We start from the raw sequence: 8,246 nt of genomic DNA, 5'->3' as shown, positions 1-8,246 counted from the left end.
ATAAAATTATAATATGTTTTCCGTTGCACGCCAGATAACTATAACAGAGATAAGGTGTCTGTTAATTTTGATCTCGGAATGCAGAATATCGTTGGAAATTCTGGTGATAATTAATTCTCATGAAAGAGCTTTTAATAAACTTTGAAACTTATTTCGAAACTTGTGGAGAAAAATTTTTAATTTACTAAATAGAATGTATCAGTTTTACCTGTTTCCGTTTTTATAGTTTATTTTATATATCGTTGATTACACTAGGGAAAAAAAAATTTTTTTTTGCATTTATACAAAGACATGATCTCGCCTAAGTCGGGTGTGATGCATCACACTTTTCAACTGTGTTCAAGAGTAATAGTAAACAGTGCGCATGCGTCGTCATTGCAGGTGTTGCTATGGCGACCGCTGCTGTTTGATAATTTATTTTAGAATTTTTTTTCACTTTTACTTTTGTTATGCTTTAAGTTGGTGAGTTTATTTTTATAGTTATTTTTGTTATTGTTATTTTCGGAAAACCTATTTGTGTTATTTTTGGTCTCAGTGTTGTTTTTGGAAAACCGGTTGCATGGTCTTGATATCATTCATATATTACTTATTCTTTTCATTTAGAGATAGAAATGCTACTTTTAACCGAAGTTGCAGACTATGGGAATACGATTTTGAAGCCAGGACTTATAATCGCAGTTCATGACAGAAGGAAGATAGTAAATCCATTCCATTCCGGAGATATTTTGTACGGTGGGAATAAGTATGAATACAACATTAAGAAAGAGGTAAGTAAAAGAGGTAGATAGTAATTTGCCTCAAAATAACAAGTTTAATATCATTTGAAGCATTCCCATTTGAGGTGGTTATTAAAAATGGTCCCATTTTTGATGGTTAATGCCATAAGGACTCATTAGAACGCATTTTTATCTTTTAAAAAAATGTTACTAAATTATCAATCAAGGAAAATGTATTATTTTCTTCATTCAATAAAGCAATTTTTATAAACACAAATTGCTATAAGACGGGTGCATTTTGCAATTATTATAACAATATTCGTTTGGGGTAAAATTGGGAAAACATCAATGTTTAAAATACCGGACTATTGAAGTTTGGCTGAAGAAAGCATCAGTGTAGGAAATACCAAACAGCGAATGCGAACTGGGCATTTTAACCTAATGACAACACCAGAGTAAATAGTAGGGCTGGGATAGCCTAGTTGATAAGGCACTGAGCCCATGTTCAAGGGGTAGCGGGTTCGATCCCCGCCGGCCGAATACTCCCTGTGTAGTAAATGATGATCGATGCACGTTTAATCTGTCGAGTCACAAAGTCCTCTATATTCACATAAAAACATTACAGACAACATTGTTAAAACATTATGGATGAACTGACTCCCATCCAACATGCAAGCTATTTTAGCGGCCAGTAGTGAGACACTTAAAAAGCTGACCGACATCGCTGATCCACGAGCTGGTCATGCCAGCTCAAATAGATACAGTTCTCACGCTCAGCACTCAAAAGTACGATTAGCATTTACAAAGTAAGGTGATGTTAATACAGCTCTCCCGGCTTCTCACAAAGAAGCAGTGAATCAACTAGTGGTATCCATTCATCGAATTCTATCACGGCTAAAATTCAGGTGGGGAAGTACTGTAGTGTGTCTACCAGAACAAAAATAAAATTCCAAAGTTCACTAGTATATAAGACATGTTTAATTGATTCAATGTTGGGGTACCTTTCCATAGATGTAAGTTGACATTGTCGATATCCCCACTTAGCCGTTAGAAACAGAGCTAGTGTTAGACCGAGTATTATTTTCAATAAAATATATATCATGCATATATATTTATCTGATTATTTTTTCCCGAAGATTCAAACCAGCCTGTTACCATCTCCCTATGACACAAAATGCACGGACTATTTGTCTTCATGGATGCAGAGAAATGGGACCGGTCCTCTTGATTTTCAGGTACATTATTTTTAAACCCTAATTTTTAAATGAAATATTCATAATACTCTTTTTTTTAATTTTGAAAATGGAAACAAGTTTCTGAAATTTGGTTAACCATATAACATTTTTTCTATCCAAGTTTGGAGATAAATGTACACAGTAAAAAGTTTTAGTGTGCGACAACAACAAAAATGGTGGTAACTACTTTACTCCAAAGTGGCATAATGGAACGCTATACATAACTGATAGATTTAGGTGTCTCACTTCACTAAGAGGGCCGGGATGGCCTTGCTGGTAGGATGCTGGACTCACGTTCATGAGAACGGGAGTTTGAATCTAGCCGGCCGAAGACTCCCCGTGTATAGTGACTGGTGCACGTTAAATCTGTCGGATCATAAAGTCTTGCATGATCCCTTAATAAATCAATACCTCTGGGGGTACGTTCTCTAGTTCAGATCAAATTTGAGATGTGTGGATGAATGAATGGATGCATGAATGGGTCCGCCCCATAAACGGGAGCGACATTTGAGAGGGGTAGAAGTTGTATTCTAGGCCATAGATGGCGCCACAGGAAAACAAGAACATTCGCACCAATTTGCCTTAATGGCATACGACAACTACAGCTACACCAAAAATAATTGGTATAAAGTATCCTCCATCACTTTTGTTATTCAGTATCACTAAAATTTATAATTACAGTTAGATACGATCCACATAAGTGTCAGTCAAGTTAATTTCACGATACAACATAATTTTAGAATAATTCATTTTGAATATATGCATAAAATATTTCTTAATGAAATTAGTTTGTTTAACAAATATATACATACATCTGAAACCATTTATTGCAGTTTAGACGAAACTATACTCTTTAAAGCGTGGGTAAATACTCCAATAGCTATCTCTTTGTTAACTTCAACACAGATTGTATATTATTATGAAATCAAACTAGGTTTAACAAAACCGAAGGTTATAGAAATAAAATATTGCAGAATTATTGCACGATTTATGCAAATCTCCTTATGTAAATATAATTATCTCTATTTTAAAACTAAAAACATACAAGCCATTTATCACAGTTTACTAGTTTTTCTATGGAATGTCCAGCATCATGCGAGACGGAAACAAACCAATATCTCCTGTACGAAATGTTAGCAATCTTTTTGAAGTTATACTTCTTATGCGACTTCCAACAAGGTTGCGTTAAACGTTTAACGCTACATTTTTATTGGCCGGGATATCACGTGGTAGCATCCAGTTTTCCCTCATTCATTTCCATATTGTTTTGGTTCTCACTAGCATACAAATAATAAAAGTCATAAAAGTATTGTTTTTCTATAAATATTTTTTTAGTTTGTTTTGATACACATATAATTTAATAGGGTAGTATTTTTTATTTTCAAATTTAGTGGATAACAATTGTAAAAAATGAGTGAAAACAATCCCACGGACAATGCGACGGATTTAAGGTTATGTCAAGGTACGTCTCTTGTGAATATCAATTGATTGTTAGGTTTTCTCTTTTGAAATTACATTATGACGCATTCACATACATTATTAATACAAATACATTTTCCAGGGCGAGACGATGAGGCAACCACAAGCACTTCCACTGGTTCAAGAGGTCCACGAGGGAAAAATGCACAATATTACCGTGATTACAGAGCACGGAAGCGAGCGGAGCAGGAAAAAGAGTCGTTGAATAGAACTAGTGATCCTTCTACGACTGCTGATTCTTCTACAATTAACGTCGCAGGTTGCGAAGTTTAACTTCTTCCGCGCGGAGGGACTCCACGCACTATTTTTTTTATTTCTGACGGTTTCCAAACTCGGTTACCATGATTTACTTAATAATCTGTTCAATCTAATCTTATGGGTACAATTGAAAATGTACAATTTCCTTGTGGTACCAGGGCATACAGTCTGTGGAAGATATCGTCTTACCACAGACCACTGTAACCATAGAAGTCACGCGTGTAGAGGTCGCTCTACGACTCCACTTGGATACAACAGTAATACACTATCTTGCCAAAAGTATCCGGACACCCGTTTGTTACGGCGGTGGAAGCTTAATGTTTTAGGGGTGTTTCTTAAGGTTCGGGCTAAGTCCGTTGGAAACATGAACTCTGAGATGTATGTGGACATTCTGGACAATGCTGCACTTCTAATTCTGTGACAATACTTCGGGGAAGGTTCATATCTCTTCAAGCAGAATAACTGCTCCATTCCACACATCGAGGTTTACACAGATGTGGTTTGACGAAATAAGTGTTCAAAAACTGGACTGGCCCTCTCAGATCTTCTGGAACTGGAATGCAGATTGCGCAGCCACCCAAATCAACCATCCTCACTGCGTGCACTCACTTCAGTTTCGATCGAAGCCTGGAAGTCAATTCCAATGGCCACCAATCAAAAACTGAAGGAAAGTCTTCCCTGACGTGAGCAGGCTGTCATCGATTCAAAAATTATTGTCTCATTGCAACTTTGAACTATCTTTCCCAACGACTGCTCTGACTGGATTACTAAATGAGATGAGACTTTATTTTCATTTTACTAGAGCCCATTTTTGCCATCTGAACTTTCGTAATCTTTTAACTATAATATAATAAATAACATTGAAAAATGATAACTAGCCTTTAAAAAAATTTAACTTAAAACCGATATAGTTACAGTCTTTGGCCAAATTATTAGATGCGCTGTAAGATTCTATGTAAAATCTTAATTATCAGGCAATACTTTACAACTTTAGTGTTATTACGCGGATAAAAGAGGTTTACACTTGTTTATATTCGTGTATTAATTGGTTAACATTGTAATGCGATACGTTGAAAATAAATGCAAATTGGAAGTATATAAAAATTCTTCTTTATAAAAATCCACTACATGTATGTTAAAATATAAAAGTATTGCCTATAAACTCGTGCAAAACATGCAATTAGTAAAACACTACAGTGCGTCTAATAATTTGATCTAATTATTATAATTATTCTAATGTAATACCTGGTATAATAAATGTTCTATATTTATATAATATGTCGTCTAATTTATCCAATTGTCGAATTTATATTATATATCCTCTAATTTCACAAATTGATACACGAACGTAAACAAGTACAAACCGGTTTCAATCGTGTAAAAGCAATAAATCTGTATAGTATCACATGATAGTTAAGATTTTACATAGATTCTTATAGTATGTCTAATAATTTGGTCATGGACTGTAGTTAGCTTTGCCGTAAGTTAAAAGAAACTAGAAATTGTTATAAATACTTTCAAATAACAATAATGCCATAAACAAATGATAATGCAAGTCTGTTTTGTTTATGTTACAGGAGTGCATGTTCAAGTGTGTTTTGGATGCATTAAAATTGGCCAATTATTGCATTCCTATTGACTTTCCCTTACCTCACAAGGAGAGAATTTGCAGATGTATAAGTATTTTATTAATTTTTGCTTTCATGCTTGTTTAAATGTGGTACATGTACTTTTTTTCAAATATTTATTAGTTAGGAATAAGTAAGTGATATGTTATAACATAACAGATTTCTAAATAGAGCTGTTATGGAATATACTTTACAATCTTAGAATTTTTATTCTAAAATAACTGGCAGCTATCTGTCCATCTAATTAACCGTCAAGTTTAGATTAAAAAACATTTTTTACCTTTACATGCTTGAAACCGTTTACAACTAGTATCGTTAAAAAACCATGAGAACAAAACTAATGCTAACAATTTATTAATAGCATGGTTTCAAAACCGTAGAAAAGAAATGTAGGACACGGGTTAATTAATCTATTAAAATAATCCATTAAGACAATATTCTACTTCTTATTGTATTATCCTTACAAAGTGGTTAGAAGTTGTTCTCGCGTATAACGTGACTTTTCATACTCTTCTATTAAAATATTTCAAAAACGCAATATTCCATTTATTATTGTATTATCCTTACAAAGTAGTTAGAAGTTTTCCGCATGTATAACATGACTTATCACACTATTAGACGTTAGGTATTACACATTATTAGGTGTTACTGTAGAAATAATAATTAGAATACTGCACTAGTTTCAAGATTATGGAAAATTGAATACTTCATATACTTTTACAATTGCATTATGATTTATTTTCACAGATCAGTAGTTCTCCTACTTTACTATTAGAAAACCAAAGCATAATCGATACTAAAACTGACAAGAAAATAAATTTTAATAAAAAAATGCTGTTAAAAAGTCTCCTCTGTAATTTATAATTCTACTTTTATACCTTGAAAGAAAATTGCATCGATATTTCATCACTAAATAGAATTCATCTTCAACCAAAAATTTTGACCTCTTTCTGGTTAGTTAGTTTATTTAAATTTTAATGGAGGTGTTGTATTTTTGACACCAATATATGTTTCTAAAAGGTGCAAGAAATTCTTTCCTTCTTTTTGTCCAATGAAATTTTGACAATTTCCCATCAACACATCAACAAACAAATAACTGCAAAGAAAATAATAAAATAAAATAAAAAATACGTTAAGAAAGAATTAAAGTATGTTTTTAGTCCCTCATAAATGTATGTTTTCTTTCTCATGTTTTCTTTCCTTATACTAACGCATTTTGGCTTCCGGGCCATTATTGTATAGTATTATCATCAGTTATTAAATTTTGTTTTATGAAATAAAAAGGGATTTTACACGAAATAAAATTTTTGTAAAATCCCCTAATGTTTCTGAGCATTCTTTTAAAAAGTACAAAACCTACTTAGAAAATTGCTTCAAAATTTTTAAGGTATTCAAATCAAACTTTTTTTTTATTAGTTGCCAAATAAAATTCACTGAAAAATGAAGACCAAAAAAAATTAAATTTTTTCTGCGCATGAGCAGCATAAAAGAACTACCTTAACTACTTATATCTTGCTCAGTTTTTAACGAATCTTTTTGCGATTTTAATGCTATACGTTGTGCACGTAATGCCATCCATTCCATACAGTGTCTATACATACGTCTATCCATGAGCATGGCCAAGACTTAGAGCATCTTTCGTAGTTGTACACAATCTAGCTAAAATTTCTGGACACTATAGTACCTCCTGGTTAAAGTTCCTCAAAAAGTTTATCATGGTTAGCTTAGTTTCTAGTGGTGGAATACATAAACTGAGCTGTATGTGCACATTATGGACAATGGTTTTCTCCCAATAGTATGGTGATATTTCTGGGAATGCCTATTTCTTTACTAGCAGGACGGCAGGTCCATTCCAGTATTAAGACTAGAGCAGGTCATGGTTTGACGGAATTAGTATTCAGAGCTGAAATGGCTCAGAGGATAGAGCGTTCGCCTTCCAATGAGACGAACCGGGTTCGAATCCCAGTCGATATGAATTTTGTATCCAACTTGCATCGACCACAATACTGACATGAAATATTCTCAGTGGTGGACGGATCATGGGTTAGAGTCCCCTTGATGTCAGGCTAACAGAGGAAGGTTCTCGTGGTCTTCCCCTTCATGTAACACAAATGCGGGTTAGCTCTATCAACAAAAAAAGTCCTCCACGAAGGCAAATTTCTCCCATTACTCCATCCAGGAGTTCCTTTGTCTTCTGGATTGAGTTCAAAATTGCTACGGAGATGAACATTATTAGTCGCAATCCTATAAAATTGGATTGGCTGTTAACCGACGGTTATAAAATAAAAAACATTAGTATTCAAGAGCCTTGGAGGATCAGGTGATAGAGCGTTCACCTACCAATGAGATGCATCAGGTTCGAATCCCAGTGATGGCTGGTCGATAAGAATTCTACACCCGGCTCGTACTGACTACAGTGCTGACGTAAAACATCGTCAGAAATAGGCCGATCATGGGTTCGAGTTCCCTTGCCATCGTATTATCCGTGAGAGGTTTTCGTGGTTTTCCTCCTCACTTAACGCAAATGCGGATTAGATCCTTCAAAAAGTCTTTCACGGAGGTGAATTTCTTCCCTTGTCTTCTGGATTAAATTCAAAATTAAAAAGGTATGGAGTCGAACGTTAGTAATCTTACGCTCAAACAAATGGGACGTTTGCTCATTGTCGGTTCTGAAAAATTAGTTTTGAAAGACTAGACTTTCCCAGAGTCTCGTGGAACATATTTTGATCGAATTAGCTCGCAGATTACGTAGTCAGCTAAATCGAACATCATCACTGTTTGCCTTAACTTGAACTGTGGTGAAAGCCTATAAGTCAATACCTATCAAAAACTAGTAGAAAGTCTCACCCAGAAAATGTATTAGTCGTGAGCAAGTAAAATAATGTATAATTTTTTTTATTGTCCTAATTCTGGCTATTGTGACTCCACTT

At 34.2% G+C, this 8,246-nt stretch overlaps 1 long non-coding RNA gene across 1 annotated transcript; it reads left to right on the top strand.

Annotated features, from left to right (window-relative positions):
* Positions 1–622: 622 nt before the first annotated feature.
* On the top strand, positions 623–5,356 carry LOC107439262 (uncharacterized). Its single transcript, XR_011636915.1, has 3 exons — positions 623–767; positions 1,853–1,951; positions 5,266–5,356. It is a non-coding gene; the product is annotated as an uncharacterized lncRNA (long non-coding RNA).
* The last annotated feature ends 2,890 nt before the right edge of the window (positions 5,357–8,246 follow it).

The sequence above is a fragment of the Parasteatoda tepidariorum genome, chromosome 6 (genome assembly GCF_043381705.1).
Source record: "Parasteatoda tepidariorum isolate YZ-2023 chromosome 6, CAS_Ptep_4.0, whole genome shotgun sequence".
NCBI classification, from domain to species: Eukaryota; Metazoa; Arthropoda; class Arachnida; order Araneae; family Theridiidae; genus Parasteatoda; species Parasteatoda tepidariorum.
This window is presented reverse-complemented; position numbering and strand designations above follow the sequence as displayed.